The 16,292-nt window shown below is 39.8% G+C and overlaps 1 long non-coding RNA gene and 1 pseudogene across 1 annotated transcript; both read right to left on the minus strand.

The window, feature by feature from the left end:
• Positions 1–7,856: 7,856 nt before the first annotated feature.
• Positions 7,857–16,292, minus strand: part of LOC105897392 — a 233,822-nt pseudogene continuing 225,386 nt past the window's right edge.
• On the minus strand, positions 15,196–15,806 carry LOC116218670. The gene is made up of 2 exons (XR_004162969.1): positions 15,773–15,806; positions 15,196–15,361 (listed from the first exon to the last, which is right to left on the minus strand). It is a non-coding gene; the product is annotated as an uncharacterized LOC116218670 (long non-coding RNA).

Raw genomic sequence — 16,292 nt, forward strand, 5'->3', positions numbered from 1 at the left:
TTTAATGTCAGGTACAGTGGATGACAGAGCATTTGAAAGGTTGAAAATAATGCACACTGAGGTGGTGTTACTGCCCAAAATGCAGTTCTAAATGCATGGTGCCATGGTCAAGGTCCTATTGTTAATTAACTGAATTTAAGGATTTTGGTTTTAGTAACAACCCACTTCAGGAGTAAACAGGAGTCATCTAGTCATCCAGATTTTCCATTATATTGTGTGCATGTGTTTTCAAGTTTGTGTCTAAGAGTATTTGTATTTGTGTTTCCATCTCTGTGTGTTTGTAAGTTTGTGTGTTTGTTTGTATGTATGTGTGTGTGTGTGTGTGTGTTTCACTATAAGTCTGTGTGTGTGTGTGTGTATGGGTGTTTTAGTGTGTGTGTGTGTGTGTGTGGGTGCGTTTGTAAGTGTGTGTGTGTGTGTGTAAGTGTGTCTGTGCGTAAGTGTGTTTGTGTGAGTTTGTGTGTGTGTGTGAGTGTGTCTGTGTATTTGTAAGTATGTGTGTGTGCGCGCACTTGTTTGTAAGTCTTTGTGTGTGTGTGTGTGTGAGTGCGCAAGTGTGTATGTGTGAGTGTGTGTGCGTGTGTGTGAGTGTGCGCGTGAGTGTGGAAGTGAGTGTGGAAGTGTGTGTGTAAGTGGGTGTTTTAGTGTGTGTGTGTGTGTATTTGTAAGTATGTGTGTGTGTAAGTGTGTTTGTGGGAGTAAGTGTATCTGTGTAAGTGTGTGTGTGTGTGTGTGTGTGTGTAAGTGTATGTGTGTGTGAGTTTGTGTACAGTGCCTTGCATAAGTATTCACCTGCTTGGATGTTTTACCCTTTTATTGCTTTTATAAATCAGTCATGGTCAATATAAGTTGGCTTTTTTGACAAAAAAAAAATACAAAAAGGTCCTCTTTAATATCAAAGTGAAAACAGATTTCTACACATTAATGTCAACTAAATAAAAATATGTAATGTAAAATAAGTGATTTCATAGCTAGATATTGGCCAACTGTCACTTAGGAAAATACTCTGGATTTATTGCACATAAGAAGCACCTTTAAGTTGTTCAAAAGACTTAACTAGACTTCTATAGAGAATAACAAAGGATAGGAAACAGAACAAGCTATTGCCCAATTAGACCAGTTTACATTTAGGATCCTCCAAAAGAGAAGAATGCAGCTAATATATGTTGATTGAAGAGAAAGTAACATCATCCACTAACCTCAGTTTCTGCAGTGTGCAGTGGAAATCCTGCAGTAAAGCACACAGCTGAGGCACTCCCAAGGCTTCTGGCATGAGCCCACTCAGATCCAGCTCAGTCATGAGTAAGGGGTTTGAACCCACAGCTGAAGCCACAGCAGCAGAGGCTTCCTCAGCAGCACTCCCCTTCAGGAACCTGTACAAATAGAGAGAATAAAGACATCTGTTGTCTGACACAAAACACCCTCACTGGTTCTTAAATAAAAAAAACACACAAAAACATTACAACTTCTACCAAGGCAGTCTCTTACAAAAATTTAAAAAGCAAACTGAGCAGTCACATATGTGTTTTTCTCATGGGAAAGGAAGCACTGATACCCACTATAGTCTATTGATTCAATAAGTCTGCTTGCTTGGTGCAGCAGCTTTAAATCTTACAGGCTCAGTTTTCATTGCAACAGCTGAGCTCATCCTTTCACTTTCAATATAATGTTCATCTATGGTCAACAGCTTGATATAATATGAGGTGTGGCTATTAAATAAAGAGACTATCTTAACTGCGTCAATTACCGGCATGCGTCAATCAATTACCGGCATGCGTCAATTATTGGCCACGTTCAGCGTTGTCATGTTTACATTCACTCTTGTGAGTGACTATGGAAAGAAACGTAAGCTCCCACCAAAATATGGCATTTAAGCTTTACTTGTGAAAAAAAATTTACCCTGTAGAACTAATTTAAACTTGTGAAATAGTGTTGTACTTTTGTGTGTACCTTATAGTGTGGAACACTTAGCGGCGTGACAAATATTTAATTTGGTCTTAAAGTTGTACTGTCAGATTTGTTCTCTCCAAGATGAAGTTTGACTGTCATTTCAAATGCTAACACAGCTAGCCTGATGTGATGTAAGTACGGATGCTCACAGAGACCGAATCCGATTACTCTGTGGTCATTTAGACCTAAGTCAATATGAAAGGCACTCGTTGAGAACTTGGGCGGGATAATAACGCGATTTGGTGAGGAAGGTCGCCCTCCGTAGTTGCGCTTACAGTTTAACTTAAACAAAGTTGAATTAGATTAAAATGTTGTATTTCCACGAACAATAGTACAATTACAATACCGTTATAATAACTGTATATATTTTTAATACATAACATACATAATCATGCCATGTTTGTTTTGTGCATGTTTAAGTGATTAGACTGCACCTACAACTGAATCAGGTCAAAGAAAGCCCACAAAATACCCAAATTAAACAAAAATAACACTAGTTAGATTAACGTTTGCTTGTAAAAACATATTGTGACAAAGTCATTTGTACAGAAATTAGACCGGTATATGTCAAAGCAGGAGGAAAGCATATTATTATCTCGAAAACCAACGCGGTAAATGGAACAAAGTGGGAGTGTATGATAATTGACGCAGGCGAAAAGGTACTCATGTAACGTGTCACCGTAAACATTAATAGGAATATTTAGAAATACGTTTTCTTGCGGTGTTAAATGAGTCGTACAAGTTAAAAAGGACAAATATCTCTCTCGAAAACCGTTAGTTTGGGTAAGCTTATACATAACGTTAATCTACAAATAGATTTAGCATAACGATGTTTCAACAAACTGTCCGATAACTGACGCAGCTACGCTAATGGGTTAAGTAAATTGCAATGAAAAAGACTTATTCGTATATACTCGTAATAACACTCTCATTATCTTTTTTATTTCTTTGAAACTCTTTGAAAAAAAGCAAAAGAGCTTAGTAATTTTCTTGGTCTTGATATACATTTACCTGAGATTTTTCAGTTTACAACGCGGGTCCTCCTTTAGGTCTAAAAGCAGTTTGACTCCTGATTTCCCGGGATCATTTCCTCTGAGATCCAGCTCTCTGAGATGATTGGGATTTAACCTCAAGGCTGAAGCCAGACTAGCATAGCCCTCCTCTGTGATACTGCAGTCTGAGAGTCTACAGTGATAATATAGTCATAATTCAGTCAAGGCAAACACAACAAGACATTTGCAGTATATTTCATGTCAGGTACATTGGATGACAGAGCATTTGAAAGGTTGAAAATAATGCACACTGATGTGGTGTTACTGCCCAAAACGCAGTTCTAAATGCATGGTGCTATGGTCAAGGTCCTATTGTTAATCAACTGAATTTAAAGACTTTGGTTTTAGTAACAACCCACGTCAGGAGTAAACAGGAGTCATCTAGTCATCCAGATTTCCCATCATATTGTGCGTGCGTGTGTTTTCAAGTTTGTATCTAAGAGTGTGTGTATTTATGTTTAGATCTCTGTGTGTTTGTAAGTTTGTGTGCTTGTTTGTATGTATGTGTGTGTGTGTGTGTGTTTCACTATGAGTCTGTGGGTGTTTTTTTGTGTGTGTGTGCGTTTGCAAGTGTGTGTGTGTGTAAGTGTGTTTGTGTGATTTTGTGTGTGTGTGTGTGTGTGTGTGTGTGTGTGAGAGTTTATGTGTGTGTGTGTGTTTGTAAGTATGTGTGCGCGCACTATATATTGGCCAACTGTCACTTAGGAAAAACTCTGGATTCCTTTCACATAGGAAGCACCTTTAAGTTGTTCAAAAGACTTACCTAGACTTCTATAGAGAATAACAAAGGATAGGAAACAGAACAAGCTATTGCCCAATTAGGCAAGTTTACATTTGGGATCCTCCAAAAGAGAAGAATGCAGCTAATATATGTTGATTGAAGAGAAAGTAACAGCATCCACTAACATCAGTTTCTGCAGTCTGCAGTGGGAATCCTCCAGTAAAGAACACAGCTGAGTCACTCCCAACGCTTCTGGCATGAGCCCACTCAGATCCAGCTCGGTCATGAGTAAGGGGTTTGAACCCACAGCTAAAGCCACAGCAGCACAGGCTTCCTCAGCAGCACTCCCCTTCAGGAACCTGTACAAATAGAGACAATAAAGATATCTGTTGTCTGACACAAAACATCTTCACTGGTGCTTAAATAAAAAAAACACACAAAAACATTACAACTTCTACCAAGGCGGTCTCTTACAAAAATTAAAAAAGCAAACTGAGCAGTCACATATGTGTTTTTCTCCTGGTAAAGGAAGCACTGATACCCACTATAGTCTATTGATTCAATAAGTCTGCTTGCTTGGTGCAGCAGCTTTAAATCTTACAGTTTTCATTGCAACAGCTGAGCTCATCCTTTCACTTTCAATATAATGTTCATCTATGGTCAACAGCTTGATATAATATGAGGTGTGGCTATTAAATAAAGAGACTAATGGTTTAAGTAAATTGCAATGAAAAAGACTTATTTGTATATACTCGTAATAACAGTCTCATTATCTTTTTTTATTTCTTTGAAACTCTTTGGAAAAAAAGCAAAAGAGTTTAGTAATTTTCTTGGTCTTGATATACATTTACCTGAGATTTTTCAGTTTACAACGCGGGTCCTCCTTTCGGTCTAAAAGCAGTTTGACTCCTGATTTCCCTGGATCATTTCCTCTGAGATCCAGCTCTCTGAGATGATTGGGATTTAACCTCAAGGCTGAAGCCAGACTAGCATAGCCCTCCTCTGTGATACTGCAGTCTGAGAGTCTACAGTGATAATATAGTCATAATTCAGTCAAGGCAAACACAACAAGACATTTGCAGTATATTTAATGTGAGGTACATTGGATGACAGAGCATTTAAAAGGTTTAAAATAATGCACACTGAGATGGTGTTACTACCCAAATCGCAGTTCTAAATGCATGGTGCTATGGTCAAGGTCCTAATGGTAATTAACTGAATCTAAGGATTTTGGTTTTAGTAACAACCCACGTCAGGAGTAAACAGGAGTCATCTAGTCATCCAGATTTTCCATTATATTGTGTGTGCGTGTTTTTTCAAGTCTGTATCTAAAAATGTGTGTATTTGTTTTTGCATCTCTGTGTGTTTGTAAGTGTTTGTGTTTGTTTGTATGTATGTATGTGTGTGTGTGTTTCACTTTGAGTCTGTGTGTGGGTGTTTTAGTATATGTTTGTGAGTGCGTTTGTAAGTGTGTGTGTGTGTGTAAGTGTGTCTATGTGTAAGTGTGTTTGTGTGTTTGTTTGTGTGTTTTACTATGAGTCTGTGTGTGTGTGGGGGTGTTTTAGTGTGTGTGTGTGGGTGCGTTTTTAAGTGTGTGTATGTGTGTAAGTGTTAGTGTGTGTGTGTGTAAGCGTGTTTGTGTGAGTTTGTGTGTGTGTGTGTGTGTTTGTAAGTATGTGTGTGTGCGCGCACTTGTTTGTAAGTCTTTGTGTGTGTGTGTGTGCGCGCGAGTGTGCGCGTGTGTATGTGTGAGTGCGCGTGTGTGTGTTTGAGTATGGAAGTGAGTGTGTAAGTGGGTGTTTAAGTGTGTGTTTGTGTGTGTGTGTATTTGTAAGTATGTGTGTTTGTAAGTGTGTTTGTGTGTAAGTGAGTTTGTGTGAGTTTGTGTGTGTGTGTGTGTGTGTGAGTTTGTGTGTGTGTAAGTGTGTTTGTGGGAGTTTGTGTTTGTGTGTGTGTGTTTGTAAGTTTGTGTGTGTGTGCAAACTTGTTTTTAAGTCTTTGTGTGTGTGTGTGTGTGAGTGCGCGCGTGTGTATGTGTGTGTGTGAGTGCGCGTGTGTTTGTATGTGTTTGTGAGTGCGCGCGTGAGTGTGGAAGTGTGTGTGTAAGTGGGTGTTTTAGTGTGTGTGTATGTGTGTGTATTTGTAAGTATGTGTGTGTTTAAGTGTGTTTGTGTGAGTAAGTTGATCTGTGTTAGTGTGTGTGTGTGTGTGTGTGTCTAAGTGTATGTGTGTGTGAGTTTGTGTATGTGTTTGTGTGCATGCTTGTTTGTAAGTCTGTGTGTGTGTGTGTGTGTGTGTGTGTGTTTGTGTGAGTGTGCACGTGTGTGAGTGTGTAAGTGGGTGTTTTAGTGTGTGTGTTTGTAAGTATGTGTGTGAGTAAGTGTATCTCGGTAAGTGTGTGTGTGTGTGTGTGTGTGTGTGTGCACGCTTGTTTGTAAGTCTGTGTGTGTGTTTCTGTGAGTGCCCGCGTGTCTGCGAGTGTGTAAGTGTGTGTAAGTGGGGGGTTTAATGTGTGTGTTTGTAAGTGTGTGTGTGTGTGTGTGTGTGTGTGTGTGTGTGTTTGTGTGAGTAAGTGTATCTCGGTAAGTGTGTGTGTGTGTGTGTGTGTGTGTGTGTGTGTGTGTGTGTGTGTGTGAGTGAGTCAGTGTGTGTGTGTGTAAGTGTGTCTGTAATAAAGATGGAAAAGGAGAGTGATAAAAAGTTTACTGCTGAATTAATATGATCCCTTTACATGTGAAGAGGATGACAGTTCCCTATCACTGTCAAATTCACTGATAGCAAATCAGTATTTGGTCTTGTGATACTCACCTTAGATTCTCCAGTTTACAGTTGGGATCCTCCAGAAGAGAAGAAATATGCTTCATCCCTGAGTCTCCTGCTTTATTCCCACTCAGCCACAGCAGTCTCATGTGTGAGGGGTTTGATCTTAGTGCTGATGCAAGAGCTCTGAAGCCCTCTTCTGTAATACTGCAGTCTCCAAGGCTGTAATGAGAAAAGGAGTTTTTTAAATATTTTTCCTTTTAAACAAAAAAGTGAAAAGGAATGTAAAAAAAAAACCATATATATTGTGTGTGTGCTTTTAAGTTTGTATATATGAATGTGTGTATTTGTGTTTGCATCTCTGTGTGTTTCCTCAGCTCCTCCAGGTTTGCAACAGAAACACTGTTTGCCATGACTTTAGGACAGCTATCCATGCAACATCCATTTAGAGGACCGTTGGCAGCCCAGCCCACTTTGGTTTTAATTGCGTTTGGTCCATCTCCTTGGCTGTTGACCCCTTCCCACGGTTCTAAAGCCTTTGGAACATTGCTGCTAATCAACAACTCCAGATTAGCTTTGATTGTAAGAATGTTCACCTCCCTAAGGAAAGGAAATCTAGAGAGATCATCATGGGTGGGAATATTACTTGTGTCTACTGGCATGCTTTTCTGAGTGTACACCTTTGGTATTGCAATAAAGTTGTTCTCATCTACAGCAGAGATCTCTAACCCTGTGATGATGTCTGAGCTAACAAGCTTCTTTGGGGACATAGGTCGGAGCTAGATATTGGCCAACTGTCACTTAGGAAAAACTCTGGATTCATTGCACATAGGAAGCACCTTTAAGTTGTTCAAAAGACTTAACTAGACTTCTATAGAAAATAACAAAGGATAGAAAACAGAACAAGCTATTCCCCCACTTAGGACAGTTTACATTTGGGATCCTCCAAAAGAGAAGAATGCAGCTAATATTTGTTGATTGAAGAGAAAGTAACAGCATCCATCAACCTCAGTGTCTGCAGTGTGCAGTGGGAATCCTCCAGTAAAGCACACAGCTGAGTCACTCCCAAGGCTTCTGGCATGAGCCCACTCAGATCCAGCTCAGTCATGAGTAAGGGGTTTGAACCCACAGCTGAAGCCACAGCAGCAGAGGCTTCCTCAGCAGCACTCCCCTTCAGGAACCTGTACAAATAGAGACAATAAAGACATCTGTTGTCTGACACAAAACATCCTCACTGGTGCTTAAATAAAAATAAATAAAACAACTTCTACCTAGGCAGTCTCTTACAAAAATAAAAAAAAGCAAACTGAGCAGTCACATATGGGTTTTTCTCATGGGAAAGGAAGCACTGATACCCACTATAGTCTATTGATTCAATAAGTCTGCTTTCTTGGTGCAGCAGCTTTAAATCTTACAGGCTCAGTTTTCATTGCAACAGCTGAGCTCATCCTTTCACTTTCAATATAATGCTCATCTACGGTCATCTATAATATGAGGTGTGGCTATTAAATAAAGAGACTAATGGTTTAAGTAAATTGCAATGAAAAAGACTAATTTGTATATACTAGTAATAACAGTCTCATTATCTTTTTTATTTCTTTGAAACTCTTTTTGAAAAAAAGCGAAAGAGCTTAATAATTTTCTTGGTTTTGATATACATTTACCTGAGATTTTTCAGTGTACAATACGGTTCCTCCTTTCGGTCTAAAAGCAGTTTGACTCCTGATTTCCCTGGATCATTTCCTCTGAGATCCAGCTCTCTGAGATGATTGGGATTTAACCTCAAGGCTGAAGCCAGACTAGCATAGCCCTCCTCTGTGATACTGCAGTCTGAGAGTCTACAGTGATAATATAGTCATAATTCAGTCAAGTCAAACCCAACAAGATTTTGTTAACATTTGCAGTATATTTAATGGCAGAGCATTTGAAAGGTTGATAATAATGCACATTGAGGTGGTGTTACTGCCAAAACGCAGTTCTAAATGCATGATGCTATGGTCAAGGTCCTATTGTTAATTAACTGAATTTAAGGATTTTGGTTTTAGTTACAACCCACGTTAGGAGAAAACAGTGTGAAAATAGAAAATAGTCTGTCTCTAATAATTGGGATGCTTTTCATGTATAGTTTTCAAAGCATATTTTATCAAGAAATGAAACAAATGATCCCGCAGAACTCTTTACTATGGAATACTGAAGAATCAAAATGTCTTACCTGAGTGTCTCCAGTGCACAGTTTGGCTTCTCCAGTCCGCTACAAAGTTCTTGGACCCCAATATCTCCAATACTGTTGGCACTGAGATCCACATTTTTCAGTTTTGAAGATGCTTTGCTGAGGATACATGCCAGTGATGTACAGCTCCTTTTAGTGAGCCCACAGCTATTGAGCCTTAAGGGGAAAACAGCCACCAGTGACTATAAGCTCAATGAAATGGACACTGCTGCCTCTGTATAATAGTGTTGTGCTTCTAAACCAATTCAAAAATCAGACAAAATGTTTTTTTTTTGCATTTCAGAAGCTGGATTTCCATCTAACTCATTCGCATCTTTTATGCACATTCATGAAAATTTGGCTAAACAAAATGCGAATCAGTGCACTTTCATTATCTGTATTATGCAAATAAAAAATGGACACTCTCCTAATTAAGGAAGGAGTTGTGAACTAAATCACATGTTCTTGACCTAGCTAAGAAGGTTAAAATTAAACTGGGTGCTCTTTATAGAATAAGATCTTGTTTTACTTTTGAAAACCGAATGGAAATAGTGCAATCAACAATTTTGTCAGTTCTTGACTATGGTGACATTGTTTACATGTATGCTGCACCCTCTACCTTAAAACTCCTGGACTCTGTTTACCATAGTGCTATTCGCTTTGTTACAGGAGACGCTTTCAGGACCCACCACTGTAACTTATACAAGAATGTTGGTTGGTCCCCTCTAGCAGACAGGAGGGAAAAACACTGTCTTGTATTTGTTTATAAAGCCTTAGTGGGAAAACTGCCTAATTATCTCATGTCACTTTTAAAATTAAAATCCATCCGTCATAATACACGGTCACAGAGCCTCATCTCCCTTGAAATCCCCCTTACAAAAACTAATATAGGTAAAATAGCTTTTAAGTTCTTTGCTTCCCATAAATGGAACACTATTCAAGTGGAGTTGAAATTAACCAAGTATTTGTCTGTCAACCAATTTAAGAGCCTTTTAGATAATAAGGATGTGCCTCAATGCTGTTGTTTTAAATGATTCTCTGATTTAATTTTTTTTATAATTTTTTTTATACTTAATTTCTGAGTTGTTTAATGTGTTTTTTTTATTTATTTTGTCTGTTTTGTTTTGTTATGGTTTGTTTATTTATTGTTCTTCTGTACTATGTAGCCTCAATCAGGGCATTGCTGCAAAAGAGCCCTGTGCTCAGTCAATTCTCCCTGAATTAACAATGATGAATGAATGGATGAATTAACTGCTGTGGGTTGTCACACAACATAAGGTTGTCAGGGCAACTTCAACAGGAAAACGTAAATAAATTGCAACAAATGCAAATTCATGCAAATGAACCCATTTCATTGAAACTTAGTCGTATTCTACCAAAACAGCGAGTTAATCCACCCCCCCTCTAGCAAATCGAATGTTTATTCGCATTAGAAGATTTCATACGAATTTCAAGTGTTTCCAGTCAGGGTTTATTATTCAAATGGTCAAAATGTGCATTAAAAAGTTGGATGGAAACACAGCTAGTGTCATTAACCCCTTCCTTTCTGAGAATTCACACTGCCACCATACTTACTGAGCCTTCTGATATTCCTCCACTACTGGCTGCAGCCTTAGGAGACATTCATCAGATCTGATGTACTTCTTCAAGTCAAACACATCCAGCTTCTGTTCTGATGTCAGCAGCACAAACACTAGAGCTGACCACTGGGCAGGTGAGAGTTCAGCTTCAGAAAGTGTCCCAGCACTCAGGAAGCTCTGGATCTCTTCCACTAAGGAGTGATCATTCAGTTCATGCAGACAGTGGAAGAGGTTGATGACCCTTTCTGATGAAGGAACCTCCCTGATCTTTTCCTTAATGTAACTGATTGTTTTTGCATTGCCCATCTGAGTTTGTCCTCTCTGTAGTAGGCCATGCAGAAGAGTCTGGTTAGACTCCAGAGAGAGGCCAAGAAGGAAACGGAGGAATAGGTCAAAGCGTCCATCTTCATGCTCCAAAGCTTGTCCACAGCAATCTTGTTTAAGTGATTGTGTTGTGATTTCTTTATTACAGGAGACCAGCGACTTACTGTCCGTTTCCAGTGCTGAATGGATGTTCCAGGAGTTTGGTGTCTGGATATTATGTCTTTCCCTTCAACAGCCATCATCAAAAACACATACAAAGCTGCAAGATACTCCTGGACACTTAAATGCACGAAGCAGAACACCTTTCCTTGATAAAGCCCTGATTCTTCTCGAAAGATCTGGGAGCAGATGCCAGAGCATACTGCTGCCTCTCTGACATCAATGCCACACTCTTTTAGGTCTTCTTCATAAAAAATCAGATTGCCCTTTTCTAACTGTTCATATGCCAACTTTCCAAGACCAAGAATAACTTCCTGGTTCCACTGTGGATCAAGGTCATGCACATTTTCAAACTTGCTGCTCCTCTGTTTGGTCTGGAAAATGAGGAAATAGGTATACATCTCTGTCAAAGTCTTTGGAATCTGTCCAACTCCTGAAGAGCCAAGAATTACCCCAAGAACAGTAGCAGCAATCCAGCAGAACACTGGTATGTGGCACATAATGTGGAGGATCCTTGATAATTTGATGTGAGAGATGACTTCGCTGGCAAGATTCTGATCACTGATCCTCTTCCTGAAGTACTCCTCCTTCTGTGGGTCATTGAACCCTTGTACCTCTGTGACCCGGTCAACACACTCAGGCGGGATTTGATTGGCTGCTGCTGGTCGAGACGTAATCCAAAGTAAAGCAGAGGGGAGCAGATTACCCTTGATGACATTTGTCAGGAGTACGTCCAATGAGGTGACCTCTGTCACATCAGTCAAACTTTCATTTTTCTGAAAGTCTAGTTGGAGTCGACATTCATCCAGACCATCAAAGATGAACAACACTTTGTACTTCCCTTGGCTGGGAAAAGTTAACTGCTTTATTTCTGTGAAAAAGTGGTGGAGGAGATCCATCAAAGAGAGCTGTTTTTCTCTCATGACGTTGAGCTCCCTAAAAGTCAGTGGAAAAATAAAGTGAACATCCTGATTTTCTTTTCCCTCTGCCCAGTCCAGGATGAACTTCTGAACTGAGACAGTTTTACCAATGCCAGCAACTCCTTTTGTGACAACACTTCTGATTGGTTCGTCTTTGCCAGGTAAGAGTTTAAAGATGTCACTGCATCTGATTGATGTCTCCTGTCCAGCTGGCCTCTTGGATCTTGACTCAATCTGTCTGACTTCATGCTCTTCATTTACTTTTCCAATTCCTCCCTCTGTGATGTAGACTTCTGTGTAGATCTTTTCTAGCAGAGCAGAGCATCCTTGCTTAGGTATTCCTTCAAACACACTCTGGTACTTCTTCTTGAGATTTCTTTTTAGCTCAGTCTGAACAAACAGCTCACCTATGTAAGAAAAGCACAACATAATCATGTTTTTAAGCCACCAACAATGAGGTCAAATAATTTGTATGTTTCTATTTTGTGATGTAGCATATTGATGAAAATTAATATGAAGATGTTTTACTTTGTTGCAGTTGCAGTTTGTCGGCGAGATCTTTCAGCTTCATATTCCTAAGGAAGTACAGTGCCATCTTCAGAACCCCTTCTCTGGCTTCACTCTCATCCTCCTCTTTCCCCTCAAAGTTTTCTTTGTAATCTGGAGTCAGCATCCTCTTGAATCTCTTCAACTCATTCTTCACAAAGGTGATGATCTTCTCCTCTAACACCTAAAGTACAAATATCTGGTCACAATTTGCATTGCATGATCCTTGTTACATTGTAATGAACCTTGTTACATTGTAATGAACCTTGTTAAATGGTCATTATGCCATAAAACCATAGTTCCAGAACATTGACAGACTGTACTTATGTTTACCTCAACCCTAACGGTAGCACTTCAGTTAAAAGGTGCCCTAATAAGCATATTATAACTCATTCATAAACACTGAATGTGTTTTTGAAGACCTTATATCAGTAATCTAGCCTGGTACCAGCCGAACTTAGCCCTGCCCACAACATTTGAGGTCGGGAAGTTCGGTCTGGCATTGCTCCGTTGGGGCGAAACTATGCCCGAACAGAAGCTGTTTGGATCATCCAAATTGTCAGGGCGGGCTTTATACGATGATGGACAGATGATCAACAGTAATGGAATCAACCACGTCACCAAAGAGCGCTTTGGTTGAATTCGTTTTCAACAAACATGTCTGCCGCTGGAGAGCTGATTGGTTGTAGGTCTATCCAATTGAGCAAAGAGGCATTTTTTTTCCTGGTTTGGTTGAAACACGCCCCATAATCACAGCCCAATGGAGCAGTATCAGACTCATATTCTGACTAGAATTATTTCTATCAGTGATCATAAACTGACAAAATGTTTATAATGGAAGAAATTACACTGTATTGACTTGAGGGAAAAATATGACAGCAAGAACTACTCATGTTATGGGTTTATCATAGTACACAGTTAATCATCACACATAGTTTACCCATGACACTACTCATGTTATGGGTTAATCATAGTACACACATAATAATCACACATAGTTTATCCATGACACAAGCATCATTTGTGTCAAAATGTTGTGTATTTTATGGAAGATGTTATGTCACCTAGTGAATACTGACATACGCTCTTCATGAACACGTTGCTTTTTAAACACGTTGTTCAGTGTTTATGAAAGTGTTATACAAATCCTTATTTAATTACCCTTCAACTAAAGTGTTATTGTGTTTTATAAGTATCGATATGTTATAACTTAATGATAAATTATACAACGCTGCACTTTTCTGGTGTTGCTACAATGTTAGAAGGCATCTATAGAAATGTCATGCAGCTTTTCACTTAGTTCACTCTTCACTGGGATTGATCTAGGCTATGATGTAGCATTTTATATTAACACATCTTCCCAAAATACATAAAGGTGTCACATTTTTCATTCATCATCATTATTGCTGAGTATTTCTGTGTTTGCTGCATATGAACTGTATTCTTTCCCCAGCATGCTCTCTTGTGTGTTCTTGTCTTTACTCCTGTGAACTAACAGCTACAATACTACACATCCAGAGCAGTCTGGAATTCCCCATCCACTTCAGTTATGATCAATATTGTCAACTCTGGGCATATTCAGTATAGCAGTACTGCATCCAAACCTGGAATATGTGTTTCAGGTCCTCCTGATGAGACTTGGTGAACGGGTCACTGACAGCATCTGGGTTACATTCCTGCATCTGGCCTCTGTGTATAAAGCATTGAGTGGATAACAGCATTAAAGCCTGAAAGTGTGATACATGTTAATTCAGTGCTGCTGGTTATGGTGCCTTGTTTAAAAAGCAGAATTCAATTAAATGTAGTTGTAGATTGATTTATTTAACCCTAGGATCCATAATGTTCTATGGAGTCTGATGAGACATTTGCAGTTAAATGTCGTATGACAGATAGTGCTTCAAATATGGTGAGGGCAATACAAAGGGTTCAACAGGTGCATGGCTCAGTTCTTACATTTGGTTTTCACAGGTGCGTTGAAAGAGAACCAGGGCGGAAAGACAAGGCACAAATGGCCTGCAAGATCACTGCTTGTGTCCATCATTAAAACAAGGTATAATATAATAATTGTCAGGTTTTATTGGCACACACGACACACTGGAACACACACGTGAATATATGGAGGCGACACAGGACACACACACGCACACACGAACCCATGACATTCTTGCTGTGAGGCGGCAATGCAAGCACCTGAGCCACCGTGCCACGTGCTAAACAGATGACAGACGATATGGTGGGGAATTGTTGTAGTAGAGAACCCTGTGACACATAGGCTATCACCCTCATTTCATAGCACCCTCGCTAAAAGGCCAAGCTCCCCATAGCACCTGCAGAAAAAAATGTCTGGCGCCGCCACTGACTACAAGGGTGCAAGGAGCAATTTTCTGAATTTGACAAAAGGTGTATTGGATAAGAGTCATGGTGTCACGCCAGAGCGTGATCCTACACCTGCCATGCCCCCTTCGACTTGAACTCGCTCACCTGCACCGCTTCCACAATCACTGAGAGTACTGATGGCCAGCACCTGTCACTCCCACACTTAAACCCCTCACTTCCTTCACTCGGTGTCTGGCCTCGTCTGACAATGGACTTGCAACCCACGACAACAGCTTTGGCGATTCCTTGCGCTACTCAGCCTCCATGCTAGATTCTTTTGGCTGATATGTACAATATGTATGGCGTCAGAGTTAGATCAATCTTAACTACAGTATATAAACCTTGTGCGATGTTTGGGAAATTGCTTCACTTTCATCTTTGTGCTGTGAGTGAGCCCGATTGCAATTGTTACTGAATAAATATGCTGATCTACAACTAGTCTACAGCATATAGGCCTACTGAATCTCCCACGCGCTCTTTCTCCAAAATGGAACCCAATGAGTAGCGTAATCTCCTCTGCCAAGGAGGTGTAGTTTGTTTGTCTTGTCACGTTCCTTTTATTGTTTTCTCTTGATCCTCTAAATTCACTCTTTCATTACATCATGCTGTAAACTGAGATAATTTACCTTTTTGCCCCTCCAGTCATTGATCCATCTGTGTCATCTCCATGTTGGAAGTTGGTGTCACAATCCTTTGACCGATCGCTCTTCATGGACACACAAGTGGGCACAGGTGATGGAGGTCTCTCCTGATGCAATAGGCTCCTGTATAGAACATTATGAATTCACAAAGTTTATATCAAATGTATGTTTCAAATGTGTGTTCCTATGCTGTGTTCACTTCCAAGAGAGGGCATGCTTTACCTGAACTATATGTCTCTTTGGATAAAAGCATCTCCCAAATGAGTAACTATGATGTGCGTTTGAAACTTATCTTAACATGTTATTTCAACAAAACTTAGTTCTTACTATTGTGAGTTCTACTGAAAAGAGATGAACCCAAGATGCCCTATAACTAATTTATAATGACCATTCAGTTTTTAGAGTGTACACCCGCACATGTGTGCATGCACACACACACAAAGAGAGAGACACACACACACACACACACACACACACACACACATACACACAAAAATCTACAAATTACTCTCAATGCAGTTGCATCAAAGTTACCTTGAAGAGGAGCCCTTCACCTTCCCTCCTTCTGACATTTTGGCTGCTGTTTCCTCCATCCTTACGGGAGGGCTGGTATCGTAAAACCCTCACTGTTGATCACCTAATCTGGCATCATTCATCATCTCTCAGACCAAGCGTACTGAAGAAGAAGGTACCAGAGTAAAGGGTTTTGTGAGATTTTCATCTTTCTCCATCTAGTAGCATTAGCAGTATTAGCAGTAGCATACAGTTTCAATATATTAGCTTTCTTATAACTTCCACATGCATTCATATACTATGTTAATGTGAAAAAGTGGCCAAAATCTTAGAAGCATTTGTAGCTCAAACTGCACCATCTTGAGGCTGTCTACAAATACTCTTAAGACCCTTCAACTTTGCCTACACTGGTAACTGTAATAAACCACCACCCCCTCTTCAGACCCTTCAACTTTGCCTACACTGGTAACTGTTAGACACCACCAACCACTCTTCAGACCCTTCAACTTTGCCTACACTGGTAACTGTTATACATTGTCCC

This window comes from Clupea harengus, chromosome 23 (assembly GCF_900700415.2).
Source record: "Clupea harengus chromosome 23, Ch_v2.0.2, whole genome shotgun sequence".
NCBI lineage: Eukaryota > Metazoa > Chordata > Actinopteri > Clupeiformes > Clupeidae > Clupea > Clupea harengus.